This window comes from Phaethon lepturus, unplaced genomic scaffold (assembly GCF_000687285.1).
Source record: "Phaethon lepturus isolate BGI_N335 unplaced genomic scaffold, ASM68728v1 scaffold9790, whole genome shotgun sequence".
NCBI classification, from domain to species: Eukaryota; Metazoa; Chordata; class Aves; order Phaethontiformes; family Phaethontidae; genus Phaethon; species Phaethon lepturus.
In genome coordinates, this window is record NW_010509802.1 from 19,108 (window position 1) to 45,401 (window position 26,294).

Sequence of the window (26,294 nt, forward strand, 5' to 3'; positions counted from 1 at the left end):
CAGGAATGCTCTTCTTGTCCCCCTGTATGTATGATGTCTGTCTAGAAGTCCACATACTCTGGGTGGAAATAACGTAAGTATCATCAGGTTTGATGGAAGACTCACTCCAGAAAAGCTTTTTATGCATGTTGTGTTCTCCTATTGCAGAAGTTTCCTTCGAGCAGAATAAAAAACTGTCATCCTTCATCTACTAGTACTTAGAATAATAGCATGCTTCCTTTCTTCAATCCCTGTGATGAGAATGTAGGATGTTAAAATATGAGACGTGCTGAAGTGTGGCACTGGAGAAACTCATCAATTCACACTGTTCGGAGAAAGACGTGTTTAGTTGAGTAGAACAGTTCTGACTTGAACGGAAGACACATCTTCAGTAGACAAGAATGTTATTTGAATGTTGATAATATTGAATGACCAAATGTTTCTTTTTCTAAATATAAACAACTATATTGACAATGCATGTGATGCTTGCTTTTTCAAAAGTATTCTGTCTGCAGAAACCACAGTATAGTAGAATTACTTCATACTCCCTATGATTGCTTTTTTGTTGCATGGAAAAGGTTAAAACAAAGCACACCAGCCTATTTTTCTTACTGGTAGTTTGTAGATCCCTGTTTGATCATAACCTGTAAGTAGATACTGTAGTTCATTAATGAGTGGCATTTCTGTTCTTCAGTAATGAATCTTTTACATTTTACAGTTCGTTCTTTAAACGGTGAAATATTTGCTTAGTTTTAAAAACAAAGAATTGTTTTGTTTTTTAAATTTCAAGTTTTTCAGTTAGCTCTCTCCAGAACTGACATTTCAGTTGTAGTTTTTTAAATACTCTTTCAAGCATATACCCAGTTAAAGTATTCTGCATCATTTCCTTCTTTTCCCAGGGATACAGATTCTGTCTTGTCTGTGTGGTGGGCATGGGTGGGGGAAGAGTGGTTGAAGTGTGAGTGGATCTAGTACAAATAGGTGGAGAAAGTAACAGGTGGGAGGATGGGGGGACATAGAGCTTTTGGTCTCTCTCAGAAAGAGCCTACAAGTAGCTGTGAGGCTAATAAGCTTATGCTTTGAAGAAAAGGCAAATAATTTAAAATGTTTTTAGACTAGTGTTTGAGCATGATTATGCTCTGCTCTGTGAAGCACCCTTACAAGGATGAGTATTTAGAGGAGAAATAGAAATCAGTTCTGCTTGTTGTGTTTACTTACAGAACGGTGTATCAAGGAGTGATCTCTGGCATCTCCTTGCCTCCGTGGAGCACATCAAGTGAGATCAGTGCTGTGAAGAAATTTTTCCTAGTATTTCCTAATATCCTGATATGCTCCCCTGGTGCAACTTGAGGCCATTTCCTCTTGTCTGATCACTAGTTACTTGGGAAGAGAGACCAAAACCCACCTCATCACAAACCCCTCTCAGGTAGCTGTAGAGAGCGATAAGGTCTCCCCTCAGCCTCCTCTTCTCCAGACTAAACAACCCCCATTCCCTCAGACACTCCTCGTAAGACTCCTCACCAGCTTCGTTGCCCTTCTCTGGACACGCTCCAGCAACTCAGTGTCCTTCTTACAGTCAGGGGCCCAAAACTGAACAGGTGTTTTGAGGTGCGGCCTCACCAGTGCCGAGTACAGGGGCACGATCACTTCCCTACTTCTGCTGGCCACACTGTTTCTGATACAGGCCGGGAAGCTGTTGGCCTTCTTTGGCCACCTGGGCACACTGCCAGCTCATGTTCAACCAGCTGTCGACCAGCACCCCCAGGTCCCTTTCTGCCGGGCAGCTCTCCAGCCACTCCTCCCCAAGCCTGTAGCGTTGCAGGGGGTTGTTGTGACCCAAGTGCAGGACCCAGCCCTGTAGCTACAGTTGTTATTGCAGGCATTGTTCTAGCCTCTTCTGATGACCCTGAGAATTCAGAAAGAAAAAACAGCAATGCAGCCGTATTACCAGACAATGATGCTGTCTAACGTGTTTTTTAGAAGTATTCCAGGTATTGTTTTTCTCTCCTCCCATAGAGGATTGGGATCCATTTCATGCAACCTGTTGGACTCTGATTCTTGGGATCAGACAGAGATCCATTTCCAGGTATCTTACTGATGTGATCGGAATTTTGTGAACTTTTTCTGAAAACAAGTAAGCTGAAAAATCAGATTCCAATCCTGATAAGCATTGTAGAAGAAGAGATTAATCAAACAGGATCTAGTGAAGGTGGGGGGAAGAAGAAAAGAAAAAAAAGGGGAAAAGAAAAAAGAAAGGAGGGATTCAGTCCTATGTGCAGTTAGCTTGAACTTTGTTTTTTGAAAGGAAAGAAAAAGAAAAACTGATGATCATTCCGAATGACTCTTTTCATTATAACGAACGGATAGAAACCCATCGTGGTGACAGAGAAGTGGGAATCTCTTTAAATGAGACTAGTGCTGATGGTGATATTTTCTGTATTTTCTGTTCTATTCCTAACTGTTGCAGGACATTCATGCTTACTGCATCTTCCAGAAGTTTTAATGTCACTGGTTGTATGGAAAGTTGCATCAGTTTTGCAGAATGCTGCAGACTCGCAATGTTTTAATGGTTTCAAAAAGCAGATGGAGAAGTTCAGGGACGAAAAATCCATTAAGAGCAATTAAATATGAAGACATTTTGTCTGGCTTTAGAAACCTCTGAACCATAAATCACTGGGGGGGGGGCTTAAAATAATGACAGAAAAAGGAATGAAGTTACTCTTAGCAGTAACTTCAACAGCAACAGTTTAAAAGTTAAATGTTACTGCTGAATTTTACCATAGTCGGCCCCCTCCCTCCAGGATCACCTACTTGGAGTTATGTTTCCATTTAGTGATACAGTCTTTACCTTTTGGAGAGGAAGGATGATTTTCTGATTGAATGCAATCATTGGATGTTGTTTAGGGCAGAATTAATCTGTGGAGTTGTACAAGAATTTCAGTACACTTTATCCTGTTCCCTCTCTCTCTGAAATCCATAAAAATATAATCACATAAATGAAATCATCCATCTAGTTCATAATAGAGCATTATAACCCTGTTGAAATTCTATTTCTGATCTCAAAATCTGGCAAACAGAGCCCTCTATCTGTCTGAAACTTGTAAATAAGTTCTGAGGAAAAGCTTGTCTTGAAGGCACTTCCACATCACTCAAACAATATGTCTTTCAGAGGAATGTCAGCCTTTTTCTTTCCTAAACCCAGTCAAGCGAATTCCTTGTGAGTCTCACGACTCTCGCGATGGCTGTAACACTGGCTTTTTATAGAAAGAGAACATGTAGGTATTCCTTGCTGGTGAATTTTTCTGAGCTGGGCTTTGAGTAAAGAGAAAACTGAAGCAAACAGATGATGAATGTCGCTTTTGAGTTCAAGACAAACTCAGATGAGTGATGCCACAGGCAGGCAACTAGTCCTGAACTGAGAATGAACATCAAGTGCTGCCTTGGGGAAAAAAATACAAAACAGAAATGTCTCTAAAGGAACACAGTCAATGTTTTTGATTTTTAAAAATGTTACTCTTCAAAGGTTTTGCTAGTTGTGCTGTTTTACTTAGGCATGTAACTCCAAATTCATGTGGTATCTTTCAGTGTTCCCTGTTAACTAACATCTCTAAACTTTGATTTTTATCTTTGCTTGGGATTCTGGTTTCAGTTATATATTCTTAGTCTTACAGCCTTTATGTACAAACGGAGATGTGTGTGTCTTCAGATACTTCGGTGATTCAAGTTCAGGGAGCAAGTACCAGGCGTAGGACTTCACTTTGCTATACGGCTGGAACACAGTGAATCGCTGCGGTATTGGAGCACTGTTCTGAAGCACTGCTCCTTTCCATGGTAACTCATCCGTTCTGGCTGTGAGAAGAAAGTGGTCGACAATTCTGCAATTATTGGGAAGAATATGATCTGCCATGTCGACAAAAGATTACTTTGTCATAAGTGAAACGAAGTTTCCTGTCTCCGTGCTGTGCCAGTCAAGTGTGAGATGAACAGCAATTCATTGGTCTGGGTTATCAAACCAATCTAAATTCATAAGTGTGCCTCTTCTCCTGAGTCACTTGGCAGACTTTGCTTTCAGAAACAGAGAATGAGTGGCCATGTGTAAGAAAATCTTAAGACCTGGATCTCATAAAGGCAAGTTACTCAAAAGTTCTTCGTATAGAAATGCCCACTTCATTTAAATGCAAGTAAATAAAGTAGGATTTTCTGTTTTATTTCTGTCACCCCATGCATATTGCACAGACAGCAGAGTTCTTCAGCGGTTTTGGGGAGGGCTGAAACAGATCGTTAGCATGAGGATTCTCTTTGTTTTACTGAAGAGGATCTGAATTTTATGCCTGAAAAGTATTGGAGGCTAGTCATACAGTGAAGGCACTAAATAGGTTTAGAAATGATTGCGAGGCATAGCTATCATTCTGTGAAATCTTAAGAGAAATTGAGAAGTAGAATATATCTACCAGTTGATACAGAATCAGATATTTAATTACCATGTTAAACAAATAAATTTAGCCTGGACTTTCTAAAGCACATCCTAAAGCGGATGTGTTCGTGTTTAAGAAAAGGATCAAATGTAATGTCAAAAACACATTAAAAAGAGGGAAGTGTTCCACAAAGCTTCCTTTTTTTTTTTTTTTTAATGCTTCTGCAAGGCATCAAGCACAAATTAGACCTCCCAGAAAATGAGTTCATATTCTGTCCTTTTTCCTGATATTGACTGTGAAGAGAGCTTTTTAGGCACCCTGCCTGTCATGTTCCCTGTCTGTCAGAGCAGGCCTTCAATGGCTATGGTCTGTCTCCCAAGGAGTAACTGTGTGGGTTTTTTTTTTAATGTTGAAAGTCCTTCCTAGCAGACCACTACTTAAGTACCCTTAATTAATTCACATAATTTTCCTGTGTTAATATTCATTCGCCTGTACATTTGAGAGGCAGGTTTCTTCTTTGGTTAAGCAAAGTGCTGTAAAGCGTATTGATAATTTCAAGGTAGGATATTTATGCCTACCCATTTTGAGATCTGCTAGGTGACCACAAGACCATGATCACAGGTTTATGAAGCTGCCCACATCACTGTCTTCATGCCTTAGAACTATCTTTGTTTTTCTGTGGGTGTAATTTACTTCATTTTTGATACCTGCCATTAAAAAATGATCCTGTTTATGGAAATTCCATTGTACTAGGTAACTGGACCTTAAGACAACGTGTGAAAAAGCTGTGAAGTCTAAAATGTTACTTGAAATGAGAGATTCAGATTACACTGGAGAGGAATCGCATATTTGGAAAAGATGTGAAATAGTATACAGAATATAAGTCTAAACAGTCCTTAATGTTCTCTGAAGTGATAGAAAATTGTTGTTAATTGTGTTGGGGGGGTAGGGGAGGAGGAACACATCTTTTATCCAGGAAAATAAACCTAAGTTGATGTACATTAGACAGTGTTGTATGGAAGAGTTGTAAATGTGAGCCTGGTATTAAATATTTTTAATCTTTTAAAATTATTTTAATTATTTTAATTATTTTAATGGTTGGAAATTATAGTGAATATTGATCTTCTAAAATAGAAGATAAATTTTGTATGTTGGATGGTAGAAATTTAGAAGTACAAAAACATTATGGAGAATTAAGGTAGCAGGTGGAATTTCATCTGGTATGTTGAGATTTTTAAATGGAAGTATTTGAAACTATTTGTATCCACCATCTCATGTATACATAGCTGATGGTGTTCCTGAGTATCAGTTCAGTATCTGATGACCTGAGTATCAGAAAAAGTAGGGAGTATGAAGAAAAAGTTAGAAGCCCAAACGATATTTAGTTTCATAAAGAACAATATAGAAGCCTATACTGGAAAGCATGGTCTTGTATAAAAGATGAGTATAGTTCAGTTTGACATTTTGCTAGAGTCTAGTCATCCTCCTCTCAAATGTAAAACAGCAGAATGAAATTTCAGATAAATGACAAAAGCATATCCAAGAACTGTTTGCAGAGAAGACAGAGAGGAAGGAGGGTGAATCAAGACATACCATGTGTATGGGTTAGGAAGGGATTCTGCTGACTTTCAGTACAAGAGCAAGGGGGTAGCTACTCACACCAAGCAGCAGCAATTATAATGTAAAATTAATTTGTGGAACTCCACTTAGCAAGGTATCTTTAAATAAGACTCTCTAGAGTCTTGCAAAAGGATGTCAAATTAACACAGAGGAAGAGAAAATCCCCACACTATGGCACTGGTTAATCGGCCCTCTTCTGTCCTCTCTTCCCTCCTCCTTCAGGCCATCAGCTAACTGTATAAGCAGTGGAGTTTAGGAATAAACTGCCCCAGAGGAAAAGATTTTAAAACTACCAACTTGGAGAGGTTTCTTAAACCTTGACTTGTAAGATAAGGTAATAGTCAGAACTGAGGACAGACTAGTGGATTTTAAATTGTTCAGGTTCCTGATTGAGGATGTTTCCATTTGCACTTTTTCAGAGTTCATTTTTCAGAAGTTAAACTGTTGATAGAAGTAACTAAGTAATACCAGGTACAGCAGCAGTGATACAATGGTAAGAAGAGGAGGGATTAGTGAGGGAAAGCAAGCTGAGCTCTGGAGTAGATGAAGAGCGAGCTAAGTAGAGCAGTGCAGAAGTAGAAGAGGTGGTGGAAAGAAGTGTCCTACCATTTGACTTGTTTGTATTTTTTTTCTTTGTTTGTTTTGCCTTTAGAAATTGAAGACTCTTAAACTCACTAGTATATATATTCACAGAGTGGGCTGAAAATTTACTGATGTACAGTTTTCTGTTAAGAAATGATGATTTGATGGAATTGAAATACTCTGTGGGAATGGTTGGTGGGCTGCCCAGCTGCTTTGCTTTGCTCTTGGCTGCTGGCCATCTTGTCTGCTCCCCCAGCTGCCTGTCGTGGGCCTGCTGCCTTGTCTGTGGTATCCTATTTTAAGTATTTGTACATTCTAACAAATAAAACAGCAAATCAGCAATTAGAACACCAATTAGTGATTACTACTAAACCAACTACAGTCTTAATTGGAAAATCATTTTCAGTAATAATTGATAGATACCTAACTAGCAACCATTAACCAATGATCTTGTATTTTGATACTTAAACCAATTAAACCTTTAAAAAATCAACACATTGTAATATCTGATATATTTATAACAATACATAAAATATATACCCCAAAACATGCTATCCAGTAGCATTTTGGCAGAATCACAGACTGGTAGGGGTTGGAAGGGACCTCTGAAGATATCTGGTCCAACCCCCTTGCCAAGGCAGGATCACCTAGGGCAGGTTGCACAGGAACGCGTCCAGTTGGGTTTTGAAGGTTTCCAGAGAAGGAGACTCCACAACCTCTCTGGACAGCCTGTTCCAGTGCTCCGTCACCCTCCCAGTAAAGAAGTTTTTCCTCATGTTGAGGTGGAACTTCTTGTGCTGCAGTTTATGCCCATTGCCCTGGTCCTATCACTGGGCACTACTGAAAAGAGACTGGCTCCATCCTCCTGACAGCCACCCTTCAGATATTTGTAGACATTGATGAGGTCCCCTCTCAGCCTTCTCTTCTCCAGACTAAACAGCCCCAGGGCTCTCAGCCTTTCCTGATACGAGAGATGTTCCAGTCCCTTAATCATCCTTGTAGCCCTGCATTGGACTCTCTCCAAAAGTTCCCTGTCTCTCTTGAACTGGGGAGCCCAGAACTGGACGCAGTACTCCAGATGAGGTCTCACCAGCGCAGAGTGGAGGGGGAGGATAACCTCTGTTGACCTGCTGGTCACACTCTTCTTAATGCACCCCAGGATACCATTGGCCCTCTTGGCCACCAGGGCACATTGCTGTCCCATGGATCACTTCTTGCCTACCAGGACTCCAAGATTCTTCTCCATGGAGCTGCCTTCCAGCAGGTCAGCCCCTAACCTGTACTGGTGCATGGGGTTGTTCCTCCCCAGGTGCAGAACTCTACACTTGTCCTTGTTAAATTTCATGAGGTTCCCCTCCGCCCAACTCTCCAGTCTGTCCAGATCTCACTGAATGGCAGCACAGCCTCCTGGTGTATCAGCCATTCCTCCCAGTTTTCTATCATCAGCAAACTTGCTGAGGCTACATTCCAACCCTTCATCTAGGTCATTGATGAAGATGTTGAACATAACTGGACCTAATACTGATCCCTGGGGAACACCACTAGCTACAGGCCTCCAACTGGACTCTGCGCCACTGACTACACCTCTTTGAGCTCTGTTGCTTAGACAGTTCTCGATTCATCTCACAGTCCACTCATCCAACCCATACTTCCTGAGCTTCACTATGAGGATGTTATGGGAGACAGTGTCAAAAGCCTTACTGAAGTCAAGGTAAACCACATCCGCTGCTCTCCCTTCATCTACCCAGCTAGTCATTCCATCATAGAAGGCTATCAGGTTTGTCAAGGATGATCTCCCCTTGATGAATCTGTGCTGACTACTCCTGATAACTTTCTTATCATCCATGCGCCTAGAGATGGCCTCCAGAAGGAGCCATTCCATCACCTTCTGAGGGATGGAGGTGAGGCTGACTCGTCTATAATTTCCCAGGTCTTTCTTCTTGCCCCTTTTGAAGACTGGGGTGACATTGGCTTTCTTCCAGTCCTCAGGCACCTCTTCCATTCTCCATGATTTTTCAAAAACGATGGAGAGAGGTGTTGCAACAACATTAGCCAGCTCCCTCAGCAATTGGAGGTACATCCCATCAGGGCCCATGGATTTGTGAGTGTTCAGTTCAGCTAATTGATCTCTAACCCAAACCTCATCGACCAGTGGAGACTCTTCTTCCCTCAAGGCGTTTTCATTTGTCTCCAGGGTCTGGGATTCCTGAAGAGAAGTCTTAGCAGTAAGGACTGAAATGAAAAAGGCATTCAGTAACTCTGCCTTCTCTGCCCCCTCTGTCACCAGGGCTCCTACTTCATTCACCAAAGGTCCCACATTTTCCCTAGTCTTCTTTTTATCACTGATAGACTTGAAGAAGCCCTTCTTGTTCTCTTTTACTTTCTTTGCCAGTTCCAAGAGGGCCAAGTTTCAGATGTTACTGACTAATGTAAAAACCGAGTCAAAATTGAAGCAACCAGTGACATTTTTTTTCTATAGCTGATACTCAGAATTTTGTTCCAAATGTGGGATTTTGATCAATTTGCAGTTTACAGAACAAACTGTTTTTATGCGAGAATGAAGCCTGGGTAATGACGGGCTGGTGTCGTCCTTCTGCACCTCCTGTCCTTTCTTCTTCCACTTCTCTTTGTAAGCACGCACAAACTGGAATTCCTCTAGTTTTTCCAGTGAAGCATCCTGAATGACATCTTGTTTCCTGTGACCTCTCTGAGCAGGAAAAGCACACGCTTGATTTAAATCTGCACTAAAGGGCTAAGTGTCTGTTCCCAAAGAGCAGGGAGTAATTAAACTTGTGTCTGCTTCCTGAAAGTAGGCCTTGGTTTGGGGGCGCTTATTGCTATCCAGCAGTATTTTCAGTGACATTCCTCAAGTCTGAGCAATCTTTGAAATGTCTTGCTTTCTATAAAATTTATTTGAAGACAGCTAACAGGGTCAAGAGTTACTCAGTTAGAAAGAACAACATATAAGTAACAACACATTCTTGGGGAACTTGGTTAAAAATTAAACTTAAAATTTTTCTGTTAAGCAGAGTTACAGATTCAACTTCGTTCTAGTTAGTCTGCAGCACAATGTGGCTTAATATTTGAAGGAACAACTATAGACAGTTTTGCTACTTAATTTTTGTGATTATTTACCTTTGTTTTTTTACTGGTTTGCTTGTGTGCATTTGAATCACTTAGTAGTCATTCATGCCTTAGTATATTCAGCTTGTCTGCTCCCGTTTTATATCGAGTGCCTCAGGTAGAGCAGCTGTGTAATTAATGATATTAAGGCTTTTTTCCAACACAGTAGCAGTTCTTCATCAGTGAGAAACCGACAGGGAAATAATGGGGCTGTGTGTAAACTCAGTGGGATTCTTGTCTTTGCTGCAAAGGGTTGGAAAAATGGTTAATCAAGAATGTAAAATTCCGTGCTAGTAGTTCTATTTCATAGAATGTTTTGAAAATGATGGATATAAATAGTGATGATCACTTGCCATATAAAAGAGAATAAAACATTTCAATAAATTGTCCAAATGTCATCTTCCAAAAAAGATGTTTCAGTAATGTTAGTGTGTATACATGAACAGGCATTAACTTCTGTACTTTGAAAACATTTGTGAAGAGATCTAATATTTTTTGTAGGTCAGCATATCTAGCTAGAAAAAGAGAACAGCCAAATTCTTCAATAGGTACAAAATAGAGCAGTAGTTGTCAAAGAAAGACAGAGGTTGAGAAGAACTGCTCTGTGTTTAATTTGCTTATGCTAATCAACATTGGGGCCCCACCTCAAAAGTATGGACAAAATAAGGAAGTGCCTGCAGGACGGAATTATGGGGGAATCTTTCTTTTCTGGGAAATCAGCATAAATGGGTGCCTCTCTGAAGTGCTTGTACACAAATGGCTGCAGCATAGAGAAAAAATGGGAGGAGTGAGAGGTCACTCTGCATGCAGTTGCAGGGCTGTGATCTCACTGGAATCACAGGAATGCAGTGCAATAGCTGGGGCAACTGGAGTGTGCAATGGATGGGTATAGGCTCTTTAGGAAGGGCAGGCTGGGAGGATGGGGAAAGGGAGAAGCCCTTTGTGAAAGAGCAGCTAGAAGGTTGGTGTGCTGCTTTTGGACAGTCGAGAAGCCAGCTGAGAGATTATGGGTCAGTATTGGTGGATGACGAATGTGGGTGATGTGGTTGTTGTCTACTACAGACCACCTAGTCAAGAAGTAGTAGATGAGGCCGCCTTCTGACAACTGGAAGAAGCATTGCATTTGCAGACACTGCTCCTAATAGTGGGCTTAGTTGTCCTGATATGCTGGTAGGGCAACGCAATAGGGTACAAGCAGTCGAGGAGGTTTCTGAAGTACGTTGATGACAAGTTCCTGACACAATTGATGGAGGAGCCAACAAGGGGAGGTGGTCTGCTCATCTCATGCTTGCCAGCATGGAAGAACTGGTTGTGAGTGTGAAGGTTGGGGGCAACACTGGCTGCAGGGACTGTGAAATGGAGTACATGATCCTGAGACAAGGGAACAAGGCAAGTAGTAGAATCAAACCCTTGGACTTAGGAGAAGAGACCTTGGTCTGCTCAGGGATCAGCTTGGAAGAATCCCTTGGAGAGAAGAGGGGTCCACGAGAACTTGATAATTTTCAAGAATAACTTTCTCTGACCTCAAGAACAGTTCATCCTGACTTGCAGGAAGTTAGATAAAAAGGAAGGGAATCCTTCACAGATGAACAAGAAGCTCCTGATAAAACTCTGGCATAAAATGGAAGCATACAAGAGATAGAAGCAAGGCTAGATGACTCAGGAGGAATATAGAGACACCGTCCAAGCATTCAGGGATCGTGTAAGGAAAGCCAGAGTCCACATGGACTTGAATTTGGCGAGGGATGTGAAGGGCAACAAGAAGGGCTTCTATAAGTACATCGGCAGCGAAAGGGAGATGTGAGTCTGCTGCTGAATTGGGCAGGTAACAAAGATACGGAAAAGGCCAACGTCCTTAACATCTTCTTTGCCTTGGTCTTTACTGGTAGAACTTGCCTTCAGGATTCCAAGACCCTTGAAACCAGTGGGAAAATCTGGACCCAGGAAGACTTGCTCTCAGTACAGGAGGATCAAATTTGGGAACACTTAAATAGACTGGGATCAGTCCATGGGACCTGATGGGATACATCAATGAGTGCTGAGAGAGCTCTCCCATGTCACTTTGAGAGTACTCTGAATTATCCTAGAAATGTCATGGTGATGGGGGAAGGTTTCTGAGGCCTGGAAGAAAGCAAATGTCACTCCTGTCTTTAAGAAGGAGGATCCAGGGAACTAGAGGCCAGTCAGTCATAACCCTATCCTTGGGAAGACGATAGAGCAAATTATCCTGGGAATTATTTCCAAACACACTCAGGGCAGGCAAGTCACTGGAAGTAACAAGCATGGATTTATGAAAGGGAAATTATGCTTGATGAACCTGATAGCCATTTGCAACACTATGACTAGCTTGGTGGAGGAGGTGAGAGCTATGGATGTTGTTTGTGTTTACTTTAGTAAGGCTTTCCACACTGTCTACCATAATATACTCAGACAAATTAATGAAGTACAGGCTAGGTAAGTGGTCAATGTGGTAGAGGAAAAACTGGCTAACCTGGGCTGAGAGGATTGTGATCAGCATTGCAAAGTCCAGCTGGAGGCCAGCTACTAGTGGTGTACCCTAGGGATTGATAGTGGGGCCAGCGTTCTTCAGCATCTTCAGTTAATGACCTGCATCGTGGGGTAGAGTGCACCTTCAGCAAGTTTGTAGAGAATACAAAACTAGGCTGGAGGCTGACTAGCTGGAAATCAGCTTTAGAGACAAGGCCCTTGGGGTCCTGGTGGACAAGCTGACCATAAGCCAGCAATGTGCTGTTGCAGCAAAGGCAGCCAACAGCATCCTGGGCTGCATAAGGCAGAGCGTCACCATCAGGTTGAGGGTGGTGATCTTTCCTCTCTACTGAGCCCTGGTGAGACACAGGTGAAGTGCTGGGTCCAGTGCTGGGCTCCAGAGTAGAACAGAGACAGAGAGTTACTGGAGCAAGTCCAGTGAAGGGCCATGAGGGTGATTAAGGGATTGGAACATCTGTCATACAAGGAGAGGGGGTGAAGAGAGCTGGGGTTGTTCAGCCTGGAGAAGAAGGCTTGGGCATCTTACCAGGGTGTACAAATACCTGATGTCAGAAGTAATGAAGACGGAGCCAGAGTCTTCTCAGTGGTGCCTAGTGAAAGAAGGAAAGGCAGCAGGCACAAATTGAAAACACAGAATTCCTTTTAAAGACAGGAAAAGCTTTTTGTTTTTTTTTTTAAATTGTGTAGGTGATTGAACAGTGGAGGAGGTTGCCCAGGGAGTTGTGGAGCCTCTATCCTTGGAGGCAGTCAAAACCTGACCGGACATAGTCTTGGGAAACCTGCTCTAGTTGACAATTCCTTGAGCAGAGAGTTGGACTAGATGATCTCCAGAAAGATCGCCTCCATTTTTTGTGCAAAGCTTGGGCAAACTGGCTTAGTTATAAAGCATCCAGTTTCAAATATGACTTTCTATTTGGGTTCAGGAGAGGTTTTTTTAAGTCTTGTATCATACAAAATAAATCAGAAACTGCAATTGTTAACAGCATTCACGGAATCTGTAGGGAGAGTATTAAATTTGGTTAGATTAATTGTTTCTATAAAATGTCTTTCAAGGTGAATTTAATATTTGTGTATTGCACAACACTTTTGCTCACTTGGTTTGTTTCAGAAAAATACTGCTTTCTGTTAAAATACTTAAGTTATTGAAAATATTTGTATCAAGTGGAAAATTTAAGATGTTTACATCAAGGGAAATTTTATAAGCTTCAGTGGAAGGCACATAAGTCAGATACCCATAGTAACAAACCCTATTTAGGCATTTGGTTGGCTGTTTGTTCGTATGACAAATTTGAGGAGGTACACTAGTCGATCAGTATTCCATTTTGCCAAGGATCTAAATTCACTTATGGATAAAGGAATACTCAGTTTACAAAATATATTCAATGATGCATATATTCCATCATTAATGAAGAGGTTTTGAGTTATTTAATGTTGCTTTATCATTTTGGCTTTAATATGAAAGTGCTCCCTATAAAGCAGTTGTGGCACAGTGTATTACTCAAGGGGTTTTGAAGCTTGAATTCCTAAACTTGAAACTAACTTGAATTTGTTACTGTATGTGGTTTTTGATAATTCACTAGTAGTCTTGTCTTGATGGACCCTGTCCTTCCATGTGTGACAAGGAACATTTTTACAGATAGTTCTGGAAAGCCACTAGATGAAGAGTGGTGGAACTTGGCTCCCTCTTCAGCTTCTTTGAGCAAGTTTTGCCATATGTGTCTCCATCCATGAGTGAAAATGGTGGGACAGCAGTGTTTCAGAGAAGTTGAAAGAGCAGTGTTCATCAGAGGGGAGCTATAGGGAATAGGGAAATGTAGCACTGGTGGGGAGTTACAAAGGCTATGGACAAACGTACTGTCTTTCCTAAAGAAGACATGAGAAGGGAGCAAGATGAGGAGGAGAGTATAGTAATATCAAAGATAAGTAACCGCTTACAAGGAAAAAAAGTTTACTTTGTAGATAGTGTGGGATTTTTGTTTATTTAGTCTTTATTTGTTTTGTTTTGGTTTTTTTCTGCTTCACCTTTTTGAGAACTTTTTTGTGAAAGAAAAAATAAAGTACTTTTTATGAATTAAGAAAGATATACTAGCCAGTTTTCTTGTACAAGTAGTAGGTATATTTTGTCAGTACTTGTCTTCTGAAAAGATTAACTTGTTAAAGACAAAAAGAAATTACTTTGGAGTTATCTACCAAGATGTTACATTAATTAATCTGTTACATATGCCAGAATATATTTGTCACAGAAATAATGACTTTTATATATTAATTGCTTTCACATGGTAGCTGGGATGCAGGCACACACCCAGTAACAATTTTTTTGACTATTGTGTTTATTGCTCAAGAAGCAGGGTCATGCAAGCATGTTAAAGCTGTATTTTAGAGATCCTGTATAAAACTAATTATATTTCAGGTACTATAAAATTTCTTGAAGACCTTGAAGAAGCCAAAACTGATTACATTAGTTTGTAATATACCTCTTACAGGAATCTTAGTATTTTTGCAGGTGTTGGCAAGGTGTAGAACATGTAGATAGGCAGCTCTCTCTTTCATGTTTGTACAAATCTAAACAAAATTTATTTGAACTCTCCCCTTACTCCTGAACACTTATAATCTTTGTGACTGGGACTGCTAGAGCTTGTCAGCTCCCAAAGGCATGCATATAGCTCTTTATGCACAAGAGGCTGAGTGGAATTTTTTATGTGGTACATATTCTCCAGGGAACTGTTGTTATATATTGAGTAGTGCCAGGAGGAGGTATTAGGCACCATAGTGTCAAAACATCATCTTTCATTTTTTTCAGTAAAGAAATAAACATATTCACACATTTGAACACAGAAACTGTTCTTTTGCTTCAAACAGGTGGCTGAGAGACCCTGTGACCACAGGATGCAATGTAAACTGTAAAACCTTGTTTTCCTAGTTAGGTTTTCTAAAGAGTAGTGGGCCCCTGCCCATGTGTGTCTTCTGCAGCCTGGTGTGACGTGGGCTGGACTGCAGGTTGCACTGGAACATGGGCAGCAGTGGAAGGGGTGTTCAGAGTCCTGCTGGAAGCAATTTTAATGTGTCATCAAAGACTTTTTGAGTCCTGGCAAATGAAAGATAGTCAGTAGTCTCATAAGGGTGCTGAACTTCATAGTTTTTCCAGTTTTCCTTTAGACTTCCACCAACCAACTGCATGGGGACTTTGTTTCTCCTGTTTTGTTTTTTTATTTCATAGTATGGTGGGATACACTCTGATTTCTGTCTAAATATTGTCAATGTTTTTAATGAAATAAAGGGATTATTTTATTGACGTCTGGCCCTGCCCCTTAGAGTAATAAAGAAGAAATGGTGTATTTGCCTACGTGTCTTACTGGTAAGGACCTTCATGGAGAAGATGGACAGGTGGGATGTGATGTTATTTTGGGTTTTTATCCATTTGTACTGACCCATTGAAGTCGATTTTTCTCAAGTCAAACATTTATATGTGGCTTAGGAGGCAATTAAGTATTGCTTTGTGGGTTTTTTTGCCCTTTTTTTTTTTTAATATACGTTGCCTGTTTAAATCTTTTATCTAGGATTTTAGTCTTTCTGTTTGAAAAATCATTGTAGGCTTGATATGCCTTTAATTGGTAGCAGTATAGGCCTAAAGAGCTTTTACTTATTTTGCTACCAGTCCACTCTCCCGCTTTTGCTAATGCATTTGTTTATCGGGAGGGCTACACAGTGAACTTGGCTGGGAAGCTGATCCAGTTAAAAATAATCGTTTTTTATCTCGATATTAATAACTCAGATCAGTTCTGGCATCCAGTTGGCAGTAGTACTCTACAAATGATTGTATCAGCAAAACTGAGAGGCAGTGTTGGGGAATGTTTCTGAATCAGCAATGCTGTGAAACTATGGCTAAAACTGTTGCTTTTCATTTTTAAGTTGGAATGTCCCAACTGGATGCTGCCCTGAGGCTGCTTTGACTCTTTAGTGTCTTTTTCTACTCTGTGACGTTCCAGAAGTGCCTGCCGAACAGATTTTCATTTGCAAGAATAACTTCTTTTTATATTCTTGTGCTTATAAAACACAAATTGGGAGTTGGTAACAGGGTCTCAACTGCTTATGACAGATAAGCATGTTACTGGTGAAAAATAGCTGGACCCAAACGTGGTAGTTATACATTTCTACAGTCAGTCTAAGATGGCTATTTGTAAGTCTGAATGTGAGTATGGCCTCTTGTTACACAGGACAGGTGCATTTTTGTGACTCGTGTTTATAATTATAGATAAAGTGTAACTGATTGTCTAGTCTGATGTCTTTCTGACAGAAGCACTGGCTGCATGCTTGAAGGTGGAGAAAAAGGCTTTGTTGAGAACTTGGCCTGAAATGGCTAGAGAACAGAGCACATGAAATGTTTGAGATCTGTTTCCATCTGCTGCTTCAAAGACACTATAAACCAGTTATTTGGGTTAATACAGAAGGTCTGTGAGATCGGTGGAGTTTTCCTCATTGGTTAATTTGGGTTTTTTTCTTGATTGCTTAAAACAAACAAGACCAGAAAGTCTTCAACATGCTTATTCATCTCAGTTACATTAAAAAGTACATACAGATATATTTTTGCCTTCTGAGTTACCTGTCAATAAAACACTGTGGCTTATGCATTCTGTAAAATACAATTGAAATGTTGCCCAGCATTAAGTGTTGTGTTTAAGTAGCAGAATACACAATATAAACTTGACAATCTTCTTAAATTGCAGAAGTGCATAAAATGGAAAGAGGTATTTGAGCCATCTAGTGGTTGGTATGAAACATTTTAACATTTCTTTGGTAGTTTGTAGAAAATGTAAATGACACCAGCTTGGCAATAGCATTTCTAATTTGTCTGCTTTTTAGTAGCATGGCTGTAGAATGAAAAAACCCAGACATTGAACTTCAAATTTGATGTACAGTCTGCTTCAGTTTGCAGCTTTTTTTCAATTTACTGTAGATTTTAGTGGAGAGGTCTGAGAACATCAAAATTACAGTAGAGGTTAGTAGCCAAAAAATGAGTTTTGTAAGCATGAGATCTTCAGAAATTGTGAGAATTGTTAAGGAGGAGGAAAGGATTGTAATAAGATAATTTTGTTTTCTACTTCTTGCTGAAAAATGGAGGGAAAAAAGTGGGCTTGTATTCTACCTCACCAGCTACTTACAGCAGGATCATGAACAGCAGGGATTAAATTACAAAAGTAATCTTTACTGGAAAACATGGCATGGATGTTTTTTGTGATAAACTTGTCCAAATAAAAAGTAACAGAGGCAACTGGAAACAGATTTCTTAAGATGGGGTGTGTTCCTGGTAAACAGAGTCGCCGACTGTAGTGCTGTTAAGAAAAAGGACATTTTGTAGATGAAAATTTTGTGTAATGGTCCCGCTTGGTCCTGATATGTGTTAAGCTGCTTTAGCCTTTCATGTTGGCTGTTGCCAGTAGGAGCTTGGCTGCACATGGGACTTGATGGTGTTCTGCAATACAGGCAGAAAAGTTAGTCGCTAACGTAATGAACTTCCTGTGCATCTCGCCTTGAATTATTTGCGGGAAAACACCGCATACACTGAAACGCTGTAATATCTTCCAGTCCCTGTGAAAGTCCCGTCCAGGTTCAAACGCAGGTTAAAAGATATTTTCTAATCTTTATTAAAACAAATTTAATAAACAATCAACAGGTAGTACTAATGTTACGTATGGCTAGAGCTATAGTATTTCAGAACATATAAATGTGATCCATACTGACATTGCAGAATTTGCACCTTTACCTTTGAAGTGTTACAGAGTCTTAAATCTTGCCCTGTTTTTTACTGAGAAGGCAGTGGCATCTTAATAGATTTTTAAGGTCAATCTCGAATGCTTTGTAAGGCCAAATGAGAATGAGAGAAAAATGGGAAAATCAGTCACAGAAGAAAGGATAGAGCAGTAATGGTTGATTTGTATTTTAGCTGCGACAACCTGAAAGCTGCACATGAATTTGATACATTAATTGCATCTGGACAAATCACCTGCATCTTGGTCCTGTTGTGTTTTGAAAGTTGATTATTATTAACCCTTAGGATCAAAGTATCAGCTAGATTATTCTCTGAATCTGTAACTCATTTGGACTGTGAATTCTAGTAAGTTCCAGAAGAGGAAATTAAAATCTTTGAGGATTGAAGAGGTTTTAGTTGTCTGGCATATTTTTGCTTGAATGTTGTAGTGTGGTGATGGAGGATTTTTGTTACTACTGTTACTCTCAGTCTTTACAGTGATCTAATCTTGATTGCAGTTGGTGGATCTCTGAGGTAACACTGGACACTTTTGTTAAGTTCTGTTCTACCAGTGAGCCTGACTCGAACACAAAATAAGGTTACTAGGTGTGCAGTGTATTTTGCAGGCTTCCATGTTGCACACATCAAAATCTCTCTATCTTATTTCTTCATTTAAAATTACTTTTAAATCAAGGCATTACATATGCTCAGTTTTTGAGCTTGCCTTCTTTCCTAGTCTGTTGTTGCCAGAGCACGCTTGGAAAGGAGGAAATACATGGTGTATGGAATTAGACATCTTTTATCTTTATGATGTCCATGTTGTGTTTTTGTTCAATTAAACAGTCATGTGGTTTTATGGTAGTATTAAAGTGTCATCTTTTATTGTTTATGTACTTCCCCTTCACTCCCCCTGTTAACATCTTCCAGTGCTCTGATTGCCCTAGTATCTGGTCATACCACAGCATTTTCTTGGAAGCTGTCCATTGCTGAAGCTATGATCCAGCTGTATTCATGAAAGGATCTTTGGTGTTTCCCCTGATTTTAATTTGCATTGAGAAGATGCAAATGAGGTATAATGAAATGCTAATACTGGGTCCTGTTTCTGATGGATGCTGCTCTTTGAATTGTGTTCTGGTTACCAGTTATTTTCTAGGAGAAATTTGGCTATACTTTTATATTTGGATTTAGTTTAAGACATAACTAGGATTCCTTTCGTGGAATTTCATAGAAATTTGACTTGCTGAAGAAGCGCGTGCAAGTGGAAGAGGGATTATCTTGAGCTATAGTTTTTGACGACGGAAATTCCATCTCTTGTCCATGTGTCATTTTTGGGATGTATTCCTGGTCTCTCAAAACCAGAATTATACATAAGAAATGTGTCATAGGCAGCATGTACATGTTGTCTTCTGTAAATAATGAAATAGTTCTACTAAATAGAAAACAGCTAGGCTGTGGCATAACTTCTAAAAAGTAGTTTATTTATTTTTCCTAATTTAGGAAATACATAATAATTATTTGTAGAATTACATAGTTAAACGTTCATTAAACCTCCTTAGTAATGTCACTTTAGAAGAAAATCATACTTTTCTGTGAAAAGAAAATGGAGGGGGAATAGGTTTACAGAAGGAGAATGGTTCTTCCCTGCCCACCCTCTATTTTCTCTTCCCCCCCCCCCCCCCCTTTTTTTCCCCCCCCCCCCCCCCCCCCATGAAGTAGGGAAATAGAAAATAGAAATTTGGTTAATGATGAAGAAATATGATTGTCGTAGGTTTGAAGCTGATGGTCTGTATTTTTGGTATTCAGAAAAGTGAAATTTCCTTAAGCATATTTTCAGGTTGGTATAATTAATGTTCTGCTTTAGACACTGAAATTGGAGTGTGTAGCTTTGTTTACTTTTATGTGAGTATAAATTATTATGACTATGAAATGGTGTTCAGTCATAAAGCATTTTTTATTATACTAAATTGCCAAAGACCTCTACTCAGTCATTTCCTTCTGTGCTGTTGTACAAAAATAACAAAGCACATCAGTTTCTCTGATGTAAAAGTACTTGAATATTACTGTTATTACTATTCCTCCAAAAGTATTTTGTGGAGAATCACTTTTTTTTTTTAAATGTCTACCTATCTTTTAATTCCTTCTATTTGTTTCTTCTTGTTCAAGGTAAAATTTAAATACGCTTGTCTTGTAATAGAACTAGAATGTCAAAGGATGAATGAAATACTGGAAACTCAGTCTTACACCATATGGTTGTCTTATCTGGGTTTTAAATGTTGTTTCTTTCCTTTACAGAATGCTGCCTTTTTATATGGCCTTGGTTTGGTCTACTTCCATTACAATGCCTTTCAATGGTAAGTTGGAGTAAACTAACGTTATCAGTGTTGTGTGTTGTTATATTGGTAGGTAAATATTTCAGCTTCAGTTCAGTGTGAGTGTACGATAGTTTATTTTTTTTAATTACAGATTAGATTTATAGATGATTTAGAGATTTATATTTTTATTATAGATAGGATGTTTGAAGACATACTGTCCTGGGTCACATATCTGACTTACTGTAACATACCTGTGGCAACCACAGCAGTTGCTTGAAAACGAAAGCACTTACAGGAGAAGATTCTTAGCTCCCTATAATACGATTCAGCAAGGGCGATGGAGCAGTGTGACTGGACAGGTTTTTGTGAATTGTTGTTGTCGATAATCTGTAGCCTATGTTTATTTGAAAGCCTGTTTACAAAAAACCTTGACTTTTCTCTTGGAAAAGAAGTGGTAAAGTGGGCTTGTTTTGATACAGCTTGGTATTTGGTAAATTTACACAGCTGTATGATCTAAAAGCTTTGGACATGAGAAGAAGTACACTCAGACTTGAATCAGAACATTTAAAATTGATGTGAAAACTCAGAGTTAGAGCTGTAAATTCTGGCAGGGCTTTGGGGACTGAAAGGTGCTGCTTTGGATATGAGTGGGAGGATTGGTTTTCAGTTGGGGTGCTGGTTTTGCTTTATCAGTGATGAGAGAAGAATGATGAATGGCATAGACTCAGTCACTGGGGTTCTGTTGAAAGGTCCTCAAACTTCCATTGGCATTTATTCTTGAAGAGATATAGTTAGTGTCATTGCAAAAACCTCAGATAGGTGTTTATGTCAGTGCTTTTTTACACTCAGTATGAAACTGTTAATAAAGTAAGTATGACTTTACTACTTGATTGATTACTAAAAAGGTTATCGTCTAACTGGACTAAGCACAACTGCAGTTAAAGTGGCAGGAGGTGACTACTGACTGATGGTTTGGAACAATAAAAGTGGGATTCCTCCCCACCCCGGGTAAATTTGGGTAGAATTTTTTAAAAAAGCAAATCTAATGCAGATAAAACCTTACACCTTTGTGTGCAATATTTTTTTTTTTAAGTTCCTTTGAGTGCTTTTCCCCTCCTTTTACTACGTTTTCTTGGGGGTGAGAGGAGTGAGATGTGAGATGTGGTTGTGGGTGTTCAGGTGTGACAAAATCATAATAAACTTGGAGATTATAGCAAGTCATTTACAGTAGATACCTTCTTCTTTGTACATCTTAATCCTGCACAGGACTGTCTTGCAGATTGCAAGGACAATCCCGCTTCTTTCAGAGTGAAATGCTAGTAAAACTGTCTTGTTTCCTATATCAATATCAAGAGGTACCTAGAACTACTGTCTGCTTCTGGCTACTTTAAAGTAACCTCACAGCCAGCCCAGTCTATTTGTACTGCTGCATCCTGGTACTTCTGTAAGCCAGGTTGTTCTCTATGCTGGAATTTCTCCTGTTAGCGTAAGTTTGACTCCTTGGAACAGGGACATGGGAGTTCAGCACAAAAAGCTTTTTTCCCTCCTTTTTTTCCATGAGCATTGTTTTTCATGTACCTGCAGGAAAACACACAAAACTTACCATCACCTGTGAGAAGGCCATCACAGTGGACCATTTACTTGAGCCGAAGAAGTCTGGGCTGTCTCTTGCTCTTCTCTGGCTGTCATTCTCTTTCATCTTTGTCCAGAAGGTTTTGCTCTTCTCACAGTCATCCTTAAATAGTAAAGCAGCTGTTTAAACTGCCTTTAAAGTACCCAGGTCTACAGTGGAATGTAAACTTTTTTTCAGTAGTCTTATATGCCAACCTTCACTACTGCACACCTTATTCAGCTACCCAAGAAACTATTGTTTTATGGTGGTTGCTGTTGGCCTGTGAGAATGGGAGACTCCTGTGCTGTCAAGGTCTGTTCTTTGCTCCTCTTTGCTTCCTCTATCAGTACTTTTTTTTGTTTGCCAGGGGCAAGCTGTTAGTAACACAGTAAGATTTGTCTTTGAGGGGGATATTTTTTTCTCCCCAGCAGTACCAGATCCTTCAGATGGTTCTCAAGCTGTGTCAGTGGTTGGCAGATCCAAGGAATTGGACTCTTCCACACACAGAGTAGTTGAGTGGGTAATGAGGTGTGTAGGAATGCAAACCACCTAGTGGGGACCTCCCTCACTTGTGTGGGAGCACCCCACCTGTGATGCAGACAGCAGCCACTGGACTGCTTCATCAAAGGCAATGTCTGCTCTGCACACCTCCAGGTATCTCAGTACTTTGTTCCATTGTGGCGGGTGTATACCATTTGATGAAATAGTCCAGTAGCTGTGGTTTGCATGAAAGGCTCTGAGATTCACCCAAGTGTCAGTGGCATTGGACTGGTAATTGGCAGTCTGTGGAGTTCCTGCTTTGCAAACACCTGCAATGGAAAATCAGGAGGGATATAAGTTGAGAGTAGAAAAACAGCTTTCTTACCAGTGACTTGTGATCCTCAAGGTCCACATCTGTATTGGTGCTTCTTTCCCTGTTCTGTCAGAGTCCTTTCAGCTGCTGGTGTTTGTAGTTACCTTCCTAAGGAGGGTAGAATTTGAACACACACTGTATAGATACTGCTTTGTGAAATACTTCTCAGGTTTCAGGTGCCTGGGTCTATATCTCTATTTTTTAGGTATATAAAATGGAAATGTACATGTAGACTACACTTACTAACTGTAATTAACCATTAATGAAGTAGCAATTAACTTTCTCTTTTGTTGTCTTATCTTTCTGTGATTGTATATCAAACCACTTCTTGGATTGATGAAAACACATAATATCTGCTAATGCTGGAAAAAACCCTACTCTCAGCTGCTGTCCTAGAGAAATGTTTAAAGGCTTTGCTGCTCAAAATATTTCACCATTCAACTGCTACAGCCCTATGGACAGAGGAGTTGTAGACTCTAAAAGCATTTCTTAAAATTGCAATGTCCTGATTACTGCTGTATATGTACATTTTGTTTATGCTCAAACCACGATTACGAATTTCAAATAGAAATTTGTCCATCATAGCCTCACATAATTTTCATTAGTGAGGCTATGAAATGATATGAGGCTTAGAATAGGTGGTCAGAAAATTGAAAGAGGTTAAAGAACAAGAAGGTTTCACTCCAGCTGCATCAAGTATTTTTCCTGATACGTTAGAATAATGTTATGTTCTTTTATTTTATAGGTTCGTTCTGATTCTCATGGGATTTTTTGCTAGAAATGTATGAGTGTTAACTTTTGAATAGTTAAATTGATGCCATTTTATTATATTCTTTTGCCTAGTTCAAAGCTGATTTTATTCAAGGTCTATCCAAGTAAAACCTTCCAGTGAAAGTCTTATGAGAGTTCACTAAATGTTTAATATAATCTTCCATTAATTATTATTCAGCTTTCTTCATTTTCATAATGGTAGGCATTGTTGTATAGATGAGTAGGTGGAAAGTATTGATTTTGGAAGTCTTGACTTGGAGGTGATAGATTCGTGTCATTTTTATTTTTCCTGAATTACTGTAGCAGTGCTGTGTAAAATGTAAGCCCAGAGGGTGCTTTTCACCCTCCATAGTGTCTGTTTTCCAGTTCTGTTTTCTCATTTTGTTGAGTGCTAGATAGCCTGTCCTGCCTGTTGGTAGAAATTCTCCCATTCTTGGAGAAAACTTTATTTAATTTAAATAAATTCTAGTAGACTCAACCAAAGTTGTTTCTTGCTATGCAGTTGTCAGTATCTTGAGAGAACAAAGTGAAAGTTGCCTCTTGCTGAATTTAGACAACTGTTGTTTATTTCTGCAGTATGATTGCTCCCAGCCCTTCATTTAATGATTTATCCTTTGGACTAATGTATGTTTAGTCTGCTGAAGGATTAAAATGAAAAGCTCTGTGCATGAAGGCCAGTTAATTAGTGGTGGAGACTAGCAGCCTACTTGAGCAAGGCAGTGTGCCATCATCTCTGAAGGAAGCTGTTAGCCTCTTAAGCCAAGTCCAACTTCATGTGTGACAGATCATCAAGCTATTAGGTTATATCTGCTCTTTCTGTTTTGGTCAAACCACAGAAGAGCTTTGGAGGAAAATACCCAAGTAACTTGGATGCCTTGGATCCTCCAGACCCATATCTTTCTGGATGTAGGCTTGGGCAGAGGACAGAAGTAGGATGTTCCAGGGCAAAGAAAGATCTGTGCAAGGATCAAGTGACTCCTGCTGTATCTGGAAGGCCCAGCTTGGGCAGACAGATGGGCCAGGAAGGGTTGCATTTACCAACATTGGGCCATGCTGTGTCTCATTTCCGTCCCTAACAAAACACTTGCTCCTACTTCCCACTTCTCATGTCTGCTTCCTTCTGTGTTGTACCAACCGGTATCAAGCCCCAGTGCCATCTGCATTGGATGCTATTGAGCACTTACAACTGAAATGGATGTCAGTGCAGATGACAAGCAGATGTTTTGCTATTGATGTAGTAAGGGACTGAGTCTGGAGCTCTGGGCATGGCAGAAAATAAAAGTTTTTACTGTAGTCCATGTTCTTGATGTGTCCTGTAATCTTGAGTGCATTGCTGTTCTGTTTAAATGTTTCCCATAGGCAAAATTAGATCAATATTAGTTCAGCTGTGCTGTAGAATTGCTTGTCTGTCTGTAAGAGTTCGTAAGTAAATGTCTTTTCAGAGTTTGAGTGTTTTATTCTATGAAAATTCTACTGATTATTTAAAATTAGTAGTTACCAAATTAAACATGATCACCCACCACTGGTAGAAATTGTTGAAAACGCTTCTTTTTAGATCACTTCATTTGTGAAATTTTGATTATGTCCTTTTTCACAGAAGTAGTGGAAGTAATTTGTATTTGTTATTGGTGATTGTCATCCTAGAAAAACTACAAATTGCATAACCACTACAGAATTAACACTTGAGTTAGGGAAGATGCAGGCCAGTATTTTGAATGGAGAAGATAAAATATCTGCTTTGGGAAATATTTGGTGTATTCTTACAACATTTTCCCTATAATTTACTGATGTAATTATACTTCATTATAAGTTACCTTTCAGAATTCTCTTTTAGTTCTTATTATGGTACCCAAGGATCCAGAATTTAAGATGTAAGCAGGACACTGACCGAGGAGTTGCCTTGCATTTTGAGTGCATATGGATTCATTCTTAAATGTAAATCCATTACATATTAGAAGTAGAAAGTAAGTTGTAAGTGGCGAGTCTTTAACGAAACTCTCTACCAGCGTGTCCATTCCATTGCCAAATCAATGTTCCCTGACTACACTCCTTTGAATTTTTTTAACCTTTCAAAGAAATAGTGCTTTTAAAGCATCCCAGCATTTCCTCCCGAAACCATCAGTTTAGGAGTGATCAAATACAAGCGAAATGTACAGCTAGAATACTACTATGTAGCTGTTAGCATGGTAACTGAACAGTGCCTAAAAGAGCACAGAGATTTTTGTTTTGACTTGGTTGACCGGATATATTTTTCCAAGCGTCTATGCAAAGGGGTTGAAAAGCATGCCATTACTTCCTGCATAGATTGTGTCCAGAGGAATGACATCTTGTTCTACAAATTTTCTTCGTCCTTGTACATTTTGGGCTTGTTTGGAAAAGTCTGTTGGGCTATAATGTTATCTCAGAGACTCACGGTTGTTGAACCTGACTCCACAAGCAGGTTAGGCAAGGGTGAATGGTGTTACTATGTCATCTGCACAGAGATAAACCTGAGGCAAACTTCACAGGGGCTGTCTGTGACTAGCATGTTCTGTGCTAAACATGACAGTCGTTTCATGTTGTCCACTGATGATAATTTTACTGTTTTTTAAGTGCTGTGCTTCTCTGAAAAACTGGGGTAGGCAACATTCTTGTTCTTTTGAATGAAAGGCAGCATACATTCAAACTGAATTTCAAAACTGTCCTGAGAGGAATGAAATCAATTTGCCTAAACATTGTGTGACTTTAGGCACTGTGGTAATTCCTGTCCAGCACCCCTGTGCTGCTCCACAGT

At 39.7% G+C, this 26,294-nt stretch overlaps 1 protein-coding gene across 1 annotated transcript in view; it reads left to right on the plus strand.

The window, feature by feature from the left end:
- Positions 1-26,294, plus strand: part of KDM6A (lysine (K)-specific demethylase 6A) — a gene marked incomplete at its 3' end in the record, with an annotated part of 92,366 nt that overhangs the window by 9,775 nt on the left and 56,297 nt on the right. The window contains exon 2 of the mRNA XM_010286207.1: positions 20,266-20,324. The remainder of the gene's footprint in view (positions 1-20,265; positions 20,325-26,294) is intronic.